Here is a 12,513-nt window from a genome sequence, read left to right as displayed (position 1 = left end):
TTTAGGCACCAGGAACCTGTTTCATGGAAGACAATTTTTCCATGGACCGTGTGTGGGGGGGTGGTTTTGGGATGATTCAAGCATATTATGTTTATTGTGCAGTCAAACCTCTGTGCTAATGATGATCTGTATTTGCAGCCGCTCCCCAACGCCAGCATCACCGCCTCAGCTCCACCTCAGACCAGCAGGCATTAGATTCTCATAAGAAGCGCTCAACCTAGGTCCCTCGCATGCGCAGTTTGCAGTAGGGTTCATGCTCCTGTGAAAATGCAATGCCACTGCCGATCTGACAGGAGGCGGAGCTTACGCGATAATGTGGGTGATGGGGAGCAGCTGGAGCCCACCGCTCACCTGCTGTGCGGCCCAGTTCCTAACAGGCCACAGACTGGTACTGGTCCATGGTTTGGGGCGTGGGGACCACAGTCCTAGAGGTCACATCCCTCCCACATGAAACCGGGGAGGAGGATTTTCCTAAGAGCACAGGGCAGTCAGGACCATAACCCAATCCTCTGCCTCCTAGACCAGCGCGCCTGCCTCATCCTGGTGGCCTTGGAAGAGTGAGGAGATTCAAAGCACAGGGTAAGCTTTCACAGCTGCTGGCTTTGGCTGCCAAGACTAAGCTTTGTGAAACAGTGCTCTTCTGTTCCCACTTCAGTATACTGGACATCAGACTGTGGCATTTGGCACTGAAATCCCCTGTGTGGGCACCAGGGTGGGTTAGATGGTATGGTCAGCAGATATCACGGAAAATGCAGGGAAGACGGCACCAGCAACTATGGCACTGGAGGAAAAGGATTCTGGAAGCAGACTGTCAGGATTCAGATCCCAGCTCCACCACTCCCCAACAGTGTGAACTTAAACAAATTTCTTAATTTCACTGTGCTTCAGTTTCCTCAACTATGAACTGAGGCTAATGGTGCTAACCTTATAGGGCTGTTGTGAAGATTAAATGAGCTAGTGCAGGTATTTAGAACAGGAACTGGCATTTCAAAAACGCTCAGAAAATGCCAGCTATTGTTATTACCAGTGGCCCTTGAATCTATCACTGCACTTCTCCTGCCTCCTTATCCCAACATACCAACAGCCTTTCCCTCCCGCTGGGCTAACCTCTGGGAGTTAGGACCTTGTCTTACTCCCCTCCGCGTGTCTTCCCAGCACCTTGAGCAGTGTTTTGAGTTATTGCTGAACGAATCAAATAAATTTTCTCCATCAGAAAAAGATTCGGATCCATTTGCAGAAATAGCTGTACCCCAAGTCTCCAAACCCAGGCTTCAGCTACAGTGTGGCAGCCAAGCCTTTCCATCAAGCCCTCTGGAAGTCCTCAGCTTAATGTATTTTTGGATTGTGTCTCCAGAATATGTCAAAATAGCTTTCCCCGCACAAGGCAAATGATTCCTACCCCCAGATCCTCGAGCCAGTCTCAGCCATCACTGTGGCCCCTTTTGGCACTGCATTCTTGCAACGTGTGGAGGAGGAAGCATTGAAAAAGCACATTTGTTAAAGTCGTGGAGTTTACTGCCTACGAAGCTCGTTATGGCCTTAGAGCCCTGTTGCCTACAGAGTGGGTTACTACTTTTTGGTAAATACCGTGATAGGGGATCTTCCAGCAACACTCTTACAGATGAGAGAGAAGCAAAGTGCAGGGGAAGAAAATATGTTAGGGTTTCACTCGAAGGTTGGCTTGGTTTGATTTAGAAATTGGGTCCCTGTTTGTTCTCCCAAATGGTAACATCCTTAACTGCATCTGAAACCATAGATGTCCAGGCGTGGGCAAGGTTTATGGAAGAGGGATGTGAGGCCTTTGTGTAACCATGGGTGAATCACTTTACTTCTGCACCTTGGTGTCCTCATCCATCAAGGGAAGATTGGAACTAGGCCCCCTTTAGCCTTAAGTTTCTGAATCTAGGTCATTCTGAGAAGATTCCTCCAGCGGCCAAGTTTCCACTTAGCGTGCTATTTTGGAAATTTGCCACTAGAGGCCACTATGAATACAGCTTAGTCTTGTAGCTTTTTCAAAAGGCAGAAGCCTGCGGATGCCTTTCATGGTTTTTCTAAGCCAGGCCCGCTACCCCTTGGGTGTGGAAAACCAGCAACTGCTCAGACTGCGAGGGGCTAGAATTGAGACGTCAGCCTGGCACAGAATGAGCCTGTGAAAGCGCCCTGTTGGCACAAGCTGATCGGCCCTCTTTTCTGTCTACTGGACTCTGTGCATGGTAAGGTTGGGTGTGCCCTTGTGACCACGGCAGGGAACAGGGCACCGTGATGTCTGGTCCACAGCTCTTCGGAGAGGATTAAATGCAATAATATGTGTAAAGTACGTACAGTCAGTTCCCTCTTAGCTGATTAACATCCCACTTTACAGTTGAATTCACTCATTCAACAAGTAATTTTGGAGCCCCTGTTTTATACCAACAAATATTATCATAGAATCAGAGAAAGTCAACCAGAAGGAAACTTAGAAGAAAACAAAAAGCTATTGTTGTCCCTTCCGTGTTTCATGGTCTGTGGATACTTCTTATACATATTTTTCTCTTAATCCCCAAAACCAACTTCTGAGGTTGGCATTATTATACCCATTTCTGGATGAGCAAACTAAGGACTTTAGGCATGTAGCGCAAAGCCCTGTACAGAGGCTTTGAACAAGGATAGAATAAAGGTTCTGGGCCTTGCCTGGCTAATAAAAAGCAGGGCTAGGACTTGAACTTGGGGATTTCTGACCCCAAGTTCAACTCTTTTCCCCTGATCTCCACCTTTGACACACAGAGGAAGATGAGGTGCAGAAAAAATAATCATCTGGTGGTAGGGCAGAGGTTAGAACCTGAATCTCCTCCCTTACAGCGCGGGATGTCCAACATGACAACTCCCTCCCAGGGCATCCTCAGGCCCGGCGGACTGGGCGGCCCTAGCCTGGGCGGTCTCCACGTTCCTTCTCCTTCGGAGAGAGCCTGAGCGGGGCCTGCTAAGGCACAGCAGGAGGGCGGGAGCACACACACGACCCTAATCAGCGTGTTTATTGGATCGTAACTGTGTTAGCCGCACCACTCAGCTAATCTCATAGAAAGCACTTTCCTCTCCGTGAGGGTCTGGCCACGGCTCCATTAAGAGCTGCTGCCCCCGTACCTGTGAGGAAGCTCTTGGACAGCAGAAGGAGCTGGGGAGAAAAGAGAAGTAACTTTCTACTTCCTCATGACACTGAGTGGAGCAAATGGCCATTTTACATTCGCTGTATAAGAAAAGCCCCCAAAGTAAAGGGAATCCGAAGTTCACGATTATCTTTTTGGCAGCATTTAGCTATGAAGGAAATGTCCCCTTTGTGCTTCCATTTTGAAAGCATTGGTGACGTTGTTTAAGATCAAACAGGAGAAGGGAAGACACTTATGTCTGAGGAACTTACAAAGCGCCACGTACTTTACACATATTATTGCATTTAATCCTCTCCGAAGAGCTGTGGACCAGACATCACGGTGCCCTGTTCCATGCACGAGTCTGTTTCACAGATGAAGGCGCCATGTCTGTTGGCTGGGTTCTGGCAGGGCTGAGCTTCAAACTGAGGTCTGCTCTCCCTCTGTCACACTGAAGTCACACAGGGACAGTTTCCTTACCATCCTTTGCTCCCTTTCCCCCCAGCTGAAAAAATAAGGAAACCGGTTTTCAGGCCAGAACTGGTCACTGTATGAGTTTAGTAACTTCCTTCCCCGAGCCTTAGTTTTTCCATCTGTAGAATGAGAGACCCAGATGCCCCTTTAATCTAAACCTCTGTGATTTTTATGATAATCCCCACCTAATTGGAATCTCATACCAACTCTGGAGGGGACGGTGGTATGGGTACATTCTTGTCCCCATCTGTAAGCTGGGGAAACTGAGAAACAGATACAGAGAGAGTAGAGGGAACCTGGCACTCTGCCAGCCCCCACCCCCACCCCAGCCCCTGCCCCCAGCAGGCCGGCAGCCTCTGAAGCCTCACACTTGAGCCTGGCCTGGGCTTCTGATAAAATTATCAGTGAACTGGGGAACAAACACTTCCCGCAATCGGGGCAGCTGTTCTTAGCCAGAGGTGGAGGAGGCAAGATGTGAAGTGTGTCTGATGAGCTCCTCTCCCGGGCAAGGCCAGAGCTAATGAAACCCGAGGAAATCACGGCAGGCGAGCTCCGGGGCAGGGCCACCGAGACTTAAGCTTTCTCACAAAGCCAGGCTCATGGCATTTTGTGCATGTTCCAGTTACCTTCAGCCGCTAGGCAAGCAAACACAAGCAGCTTGGCGTGAAAATGCATTTAGAGCTCAGAAAGCCACCCTCAGTGGCTTCTCAGGCTGCTCTGAGCAGGTACAGCCAGGGCAGGGGCCAAGGAGCAGTAGTGACAGAGAACCTAAGGGCTGGGGTGAAATAGCAGCCCCACCCCTCCCGCACACACCCATCAGCCTGGGGAGGAGGGGGCAGGGCCCTGTGGCCCCCCTCATGGCAACTGGGGCAGGGGAGAAACAGGAGGGAGGTCGAGGAACAGACTGGATTGAGGCCTCCTGGGTGAAAATCTACCCGTTCCTCCCTAGCCTGGACCTGAGCATGACAGTCAGGAAGGCGTCAAGTGTGCTGGGGGAAGGCTGAGACTTCAGGCTGGGACCTAGTTTGCTTTTAAGCTTCTGGAGAAATGTGAGAACTCATTCTCCATTTCCCAAGATGCTCAAATAGGAGGAAATGGGCTTACACTGAGTGAGTTCGGGAGGCCTAAGAGCAGGCTGGCTGGCTGGGGGGTGATGTATTCAAATGAAATTAAATCCAGCAAAACGAAAGAGGGAGGCCGGGGCTGGGAAAGGCCGCGCTGTGGAGAACCAAGGTAAGAAGGCCGAGAGGGAAAGGAGGAAAAAATCTACCTAAGAGAAGTGTTTTGGGTGTTCAGTGGGAGGAGAAACTCAGTGAGGTTGGGGGAATCCAGCATAGCTTCTTGGAAGAGATGGTACCTGAAGGTGGGTAGGATTTGGGCTGGGCAGAGAGGAAACGGCAGGAAGAAAGGCCCGGGGGCAGCTAAATGGGGCTGGTTCTGGCTGGGAATGAGGGCCCGGGGGCAGGTGGGGAGATGAAAGGTCACTTTGGCCTTTATCCTGGAAGGCCCAGATGGCACATTTGTGTTTATCAATCAACAGAAAACCAAGGCAACCCATCCCTCCTTGAAGGAGCCGGGTGGAAAAGAAAGGAGACGGATTCTAATCAGACTACCTGTTAGCTTTTGTTTGTGAATCTGCTCATTGGCCAAATGACCCTGGAGGAATTTCTGTCCTTCTCTAGGCCTCAGTCCCTAGATCTGTAAACTCCAGGTGAGTCAGGTTATCTTAGTCCTTTGCAGCACTGAGGTCTCTATCCCAGGACTCTCGCTACCAAGCCAAATGTTGGATGACACGTGTGTGTAGGTGAGGGTGGGACTAGGAGAGGTGACAGGCTGGGCTGTCTACACTTGAACATAGTGAAAAGTGGAAGGGTCAAGGCCATGGCGCTGGAGTGGGCCCCACAGACTTGTGAGGGGTCCGGCCTGGGCCATGTTGGCAGAGGCTGCGGCTCCTGGACAGGCCCTGAGTGTGGCCGGGGAGCAGGGACATGGCCCTGAGGAGCAAAGACGGGGGCTTTGGACCAACACAGCCCTTGGCTCGCATCCTGTCTCTGCCACTTACCTGTGGGAGTTCGAGCAATTTAAGTCACTGAACTACTTTGGGCCCGAGTATCCTTATCTGAAAAAATGGAGCTAATAATGCTCATTATTCTCCTATGGATTTCCTAGATCATAAACTCAAAATGAGTGTTGCAACTCCACTGACTGGGCTTCTACAGAGACACGGTCTCCCTCACCCCTGTCCCCAGCTATGAGCTAGCACAGCGCACGGCACAGAGGAGTCAAGGCTTTGCAAGTGGGACGAGGACAGCCGAGGTTACTGTGAGGATCACACGTGTGATGGACGTTAAATTCTTACTCCTGTGCTTATCTCGTGGTGGGTTCTCAGGAAACACATGCATAAGAATCCCTTCCCTTCTCCGTGGTACTGGCCACGGGACCCAGGGAATCTCAATCTAATAGTTGTCAAACCAGTCAATGGCCGAATTCGCAACAGATGCTGAATGAATGTTTGCTGGATGGAGGCACAGATGAGATGTGCGGACGGGAAGACCCAGGCCCTGTCTGGGACTGGTGGGGGGACGGCAGGGGTCCTCATGAAGGGGTCGGTGTTTCTGAGGCCAAGGGTGGACTTTGCATTTAGTCACCTGACAAACTGGGCACCGCTGTGTGCAGGCACTGTCCTAGGGGCTGGGGACACAGCAAGGAGCAAGACAAAGCCTGGCCTACATAAAGCCTGTATCCTAGTGGGGAAAACAGACAAGGATAACGCTATGAAGAAAAATAAAGGAGAGCGAGGGGAATGAGAGTATTAACAAGGAACTACGCTAGGCAGTGTGGCCAGGCGGGGCCATTTAGGCGGGGACCTGTGGGCCCTGAAGGCCCCAGGGGAGAGTGTTCCAGGCTGACGGAATAGCAAGTTCAAAGGCCCGGAGACAGGAGCCTGCAGGGCGGGCAAGGGGGCCAGTGAGAGGGAGAGGAGGGGGAGAGGAAGTCAGAGAGCTCGTGGGGAGGTGGGGAGGCGGGGAGGCGGGGAGGTGGGGAGGCGGGGAGGCGGGGAGGCGGGGAGCAGAGCCGGCAGCCCAGCAAGTCCTTTTACACAGAGTGAGATGGGAGCCAGGAAGGGTCTTAAGCAGAAGAATGACACAAGCTGCCTTCAGTTGTACAGATCCCATGGTGGTTGGGAAGGTTCTAGTCTCTAGACTATAAGGGGTGGGAGGCCTCCCTCGCTTGCAAAGGCACGTGTGTGGCTGGAAGGAAGAGGAGGGCGAGAGAAGTGAGAGAGGGAGCCAGTGCTTGTGCGGCTGCAGACAGATACCGGGGCAGGGCAGGGTGAGGGGTGTGTCTTAGGGGCAGGAGAGGCTACGGGGCTGGCCGTAGGAGGGCCCTGGGGCTTCTCTTGGCCCAGATGAAACGTGGGCTGAGCTAGCTGGCACCATGACGTGGGGAGAGACAGGAGCGATGGGCAGCATGGGACTCCAGTCGGGATGGTGGGGCATTTGGCAGGGAGGCTGCCACCCTTCTAGGAAGAACGAGGGACTAGAGGCCTGGACAGTCCCAGGGCTGGCTTCTTGCCTCCTCCTCTACCCCAACAGAACAGGGCTTCTCACCACACCTTCTGAGCCAGGACTTCACTGCTCATGGGCACCTGGCCTCACTGTTAGTGGACTTTCTCACCAAGGGAAGCTCCAGATGACCTTGAGTCCATCACCCCCTCCTCTCTAAGCTTTTCAGTAAAAGAAGGGGTTTAACCTAGATGGTCTCCAACCAAGCCCCTTCTAGGATTTCTATTAATGGATGGAATCAGACACAGCATCTCCCCTACTTCTTTACCACTATGGTGGTTTCAAGTTCCGGTCATGCCCTCTTATCTTTCCTTCTCTCCCTGGGGCTGCCATGTACGGTAGTGCAAGGTGTTTACTGTACAAAGGCACCCAGCCAAGGGGGTAAGTGCGAACTCAAACCCAGCCCACATGCTACCCAACAAGCCATGTGCCCTGTCTGGCTCAAGGCTGCATTCAGAGTAAAAAGAATGCCTTTTTCCTAGTTTGTTCTAAGGTGCAGAATGGGCAGCACCCACTTCCCTGTCCCATGCACACACCCACTTCCATTCTTCCATGTCCATTCCTCTCCTCATCCCCAGCCTCAGACAGGGCAGATGGAGGGCAGCATTTGCAAGAAGTGCCCAGGGAGGGGAGGAGGGACAGCAGCTGCCTTTTCTGTGAGGAGCTCTGCCTCCTAAGCCGGGTGGTGCTTTTCCTCTCCTTATCAATGCTGTGAGTTGCCTCTTGAAATTGCTCTGCCATCATTAACACCGTGGATTAGGTCAGATGAGAGCATGTTTGCAGTCTTGGATGGCAAAGGCAAAATGCTGATGCTGATTATTCCAGATCTTCTGGGCATGGCCCATTCCGTGCTTGCAGTTCTTAATCAGAGAGGGGAGCAGCAGTTACATGCTTGGTGGGCCAGGGCCATGGTTGGGTCTAATCTGACTGCCAGGCACCTGCTGGTGTCCACAGCACCTGCTGGCTCACCCACTGGCTTGCCTGGACGTCACAGGTGGCCACTGTTACTCAGCACCAACACAGCTCTCAAGGAAGAAATGACCCCTTCAATGGCAACGTCTGTCTCCAGGCTGCTTTTGAACCATTAGCAACTCATCTGGGCAGGGACTGGGAGCATCTTTTTCCCTGGGCCTGATCAGCAAGTTTTATGTTTTGGGGCTCGCTGGTTGGCCATGCAGCTGGAGGGTGTCTTTCACACCACCCTCCTTCAGTGTCCCCTTCTGAAAAGCCTCTGTGCCCAGAGGAGGCCATGGCCTTGCATCATGGCCCCTCACCTCCTGGCCTCATACTCTACCTCCCCCAACCCTCGCCCTGTGCTCCAGCCACACGATGGTCCCGGTCACAGATCTCTGGCCCTTACTCATACTAGCCCCCTGCCAGGAATGCCTGCTCCGCCTTGCCCTGCAGGTGGAAGTTCATCATCTGTGGCGGGGGCTGCCTCACCCTGCCTGAGCACGCTCCAGCCCCCCACATCCAACTGCCAGCACCTGCATCTCTTGGCCCGAGGCTTTCTCCGGCTTCTGCGCCTGCACTGCCACTCTGTGCCGGTCAGGCCAGAAGTGCCGGGAAATCGGCGCCCTCCAGAAGCAGCCCTCAGCCACTGAGCTAAGGACTGGCAGAAGCTGGTGGAAGCACATCCCAGCTCCCTCACCCCTCTGGCGGGTCAAGTTTGAGGTGTGGTCTACAGTCTCCCAGAGTTCTTTGGTGAGAGTGAGCCCCGGTCGCCCACAGCAATAACTGGCTTGATAAAACACATTTCACTGGCTGCCTTCCCTCCCCTGTCTCTCCTCCACACTCCCCACAGAGTGTCTCCTCCTCCTCCTATGGTTTGAACATACATGTTCCTCCAAAATTCATATGTTGAAACTTAATTGCCAATGTAATAGTATTAAGAGGTGGGGCCTTTAGGAGGCTCTGCCCTCATGAACAGGTTAGTGTCCTTGTAAAAGGGCTTAAGGGAACTAGGTGGGTCCCTTTTTACCCTTCCTCCTTCTGCTATGTGAGGACACAGCGTTCGCCCCTCTGGAAGATGCAGCAATGAGGTGCCATCTTGGAAGCAGAGAACCAGACCTGCTGGCACCTTGATCTTGGACTTCTCAGCCTCCAGAACTGTGAGAAATAAATTTCTTTTATAGAACACCCAGTCTGAAATATTTTGTTATAGCAGCAGGAACAGACTAAGACACCTCCCAAATAAACTGCTCACACTCAAATCTTTGTCTCAGGGTCTGCTTCTGAGGGAAACAAACTAAGACATCAACTCCAATGTCCATCGCAGTGTCACCTCCTTTTTGCAGTTTCCCTTGACCATCCCCGGTTCCCACTCCTGGGGCAGACGGTCGGTTACTCGTCTCTGTTCCCAGGCCCTTTATACCTACCTCAACAGCACTGCTCATGCTGCACTGTGGTTTTGCCGTCCGCATGTCACAGGGCCCCCACCAGCGTGGGAACTCTTTGGGGATAGATACTATGTCCCTTCACCTTCATATTCTTTGAGCCTATAATACTGCCTGGCACAGAGCAGGTGCCCAGAATAATTTTTTTTCTTTCTTTTTTTTTTTTTTTTGCCAAAGATCCAGCAATGGAAATGCAATGAGTAAGAGGGAATGGAATGACACAAACAGGTCCCTACATCTTTCAAGAAAGAGATGCTGGGGCTGCTACTCCAAATGCTGTCACTTTGCAAGGTTACTTGGTTAGAACTTCAATCTCACTACTCACCTGCTCAACAGCCTGCAATGGCTCCCTATTATCCTCTCCAGCAAGGCCTCATTTCACTGATGACTTTCTGTCATCTGGCCCCATCCTAAGAGTCACTCAAGCCTCTTGCTCAAGGTCACGCTTTGCTCTCAACTGCCTGGCTTCAAGTCCTCACTCTGCCAGTTCCCAGCTGGGTAATCACGGACAAGTTACTTAGCCTCTCTGGGCCCTAGTTTCCTTATTTATTAAATGTAGATAATAACCCACTCCTATAATTATTTTGAGAATTTAAAATCACGCATGGGCCTTATGAATACATGACAAACCACTGAATTGTACACTTTAAAATGGTGATTTTATGGTATGTGAATAATGTCTCAAAAATAAGTATGGACAGGTGGCAGCACCTGTAGTCCCGGCTACAGGCAGGGTGCAGGAGGATCACTTGAGGCCAGAAATTCCAGGCTATAGTGAGTTATGGTCCTGCCTGTGAATAGGGCAATGTAGGGAGAGTTGCTCTCTTAAAAAAAAATTATGCCGGGTGTCTAGATCTTTGAAAATAAAATAGTGGTGATCATTGTTATCAACAAGGTTTCCCAAGTGCCAGGCACACAGCAGGTGCTCAGTAAATACTCATGGAATGACTGGAGAACATATTCCACAAGTATGTTTTAAGCATTGTCTACACCAGGTATGTGGGTGGTGGGGAACATAGAGATTCTAAGCCCAGTTTTGCATCCCTCAGGAAAGGAAGACTGAGTTATTCTCCGTGGAGGGAGGGCTTCGGGCCAAACCGGCGACTGGGGCCTCCTGACCCAGCTGTGCCCCGCTGCCTGGGGAATTCCAGCCTCTGCCTGTGTGTCCCACGTGGCAGACCCAAATCCAGCTGATCCTGAGCCATGGGTAAATTGTCCCAGGCCGAGTACTGTGTTCTTTCTTGTATCTGTCTGTGACTCTGGCTGTTATCTGATGTTCTGGGAATTGGCTTCAAACAGAATCTGGATGAACCCCTTATGGCCCGGATGCCACAGGCAAGGCCTGGAGGGCGCGGCTCTTCCGGCCTAGTTCCCAGTTCTTGGCCTCCTGGCCAAGGCACATCCTGCTTCCAAGTGCCCGTGTGGGGGTAAAAGTGGAGGCTCCATCTCTGCAAAGCTTAGGCTGAGGCTGAGGAGGGGCTGCGGGGTGGATTTTCTGGAGACAAGTCTGACGTCTGCCCGTGTGCAGCCTCGGGGGAAATGACCTGGGAGGGCAAGGCCAGGGTGCGGTGGGGGCCGCGAGGGGCTTGGGTGGGAAGGGGGCTGCCTGACAGATACTTCAACTCTCCCCTCGCTCCCTGGGAAGGGCCAGGAGCCCCGCACACAGCACACAGCAGGCATCTACTCTGTGCTGGTTGCACAGAAGCCCAGGGAGCTAGGGCCACCCTCCTAGTCTGGTGGCAGAAGCTTCTAGACCCGGAGGCTGGCTCAGCCTTGTGGTCACGACGGGCGGGGGAGGAGGAGGGCGCTGGCTCTTGGTTTAGGAGGCCGACTCGGCGAGGCAGGGCCGGCGGGAACCAGAGGCGGGAAGGGAGAAGCGCCCACGCACCGACCCTGCCTGGGCCAGAGGCCCTCACTGCGAAACCACGGTGCTCCCTCCTGATAGGGGGATGTCGAGTCTGTTTCTGGACCGAGACCTGCCCCCGGGTGGGGCGCACACTCAGCAGAGACCCTCCACCCTAACCCCTGGGGGAGGGGGCTTTTTTGCACACGTCCCTCCTACCCCAGCCCCTCCCCGCCCTGCACACCTAGACCCGGGCGCCCCTCGGTTCACACAGCCCGCCCACCCCGGGTATGCAGGGCCCTAAGGGGAGGTGAGGGGAGCGGGCGCACGCGAAGACGCGCGCGACCGGGTCCCTCTCTAGCTGTCACCCCCCACGTCCCCAGCATCTGGAGCCGCGTCCCCATGCCCGCCGCGCACACACACACACACACACGCTCACACACGCTCGCACAGCGCGCAGACCCCGCCCGCGGCCCCGCCCCGGCCCCTGCGGGCGCCCCCTCTGGCGCTCGCGGCCCCCACGCAGCCCACCCCGGGTGGCGGGAGGCGGCGGCTTCGGGCAGATTTGATTTTCCCGCAGCCCGGGCGCCCCGGAGCCGGAGCTCGAGCCGAGGAGGTGGCGCTTGCAGCCGCGTCCCAGCCCCGCTGCCGCCCGCGCCGAGACCCAGCGAGAGGCGGCGCAGCCCAGGCGCTCCGGGCTCCCGGCTCCGCGCTGCCCGCGCCCCGCCACCCCCGCCGCCCGCGCCCCATCCGGCCCCTCCAGCCCCCCACGCCCCTCTCCCGGTCTCCTGCACCCCCTCTACCCCGGCCCACAGCAGCACGCGCGCCCCTCTCTCTGTTCCCCTCTCCGCGACTCCGCGCGTCCCTCCCGGCGCCCTCTCCCCAGCCCCTCTCCGCCTCTCCCGCTGCGCCCCAGCTCCCTGGGCTCCTGGCCCCTCCCCGCTGGGCCCCTAGCCTCTTCGCGGCGTCACCCGAGCCCCCTCTTCGGTCCGCGGCCCCCGCTCCCTCCGCCCCCTTCCCTCTCTCACTTCCCACGCCCCCTCTTCGCGCTCCTCTCTCCTCCCCTTGCCGCCCAGCCCCGGCTCTGGAGTTGGGGGAGAGCCCAGGGCTCC

The sequence above is a fragment of the Eulemur rufifrons genome, chromosome 15 (genome assembly GCF_041146395.1).
Source record: "Eulemur rufifrons isolate Redbay chromosome 15, OSU_ERuf_1, whole genome shotgun sequence".
Classification (NCBI taxonomy): Eukaryota; Metazoa; Chordata; class Mammalia; order Primates; family Lemuridae; genus Eulemur; species Eulemur rufifrons.
The sequence above is the reverse complement of the archived record's forward strand: the minus strand, read 5'-3'. Positions refer to the sequence as shown.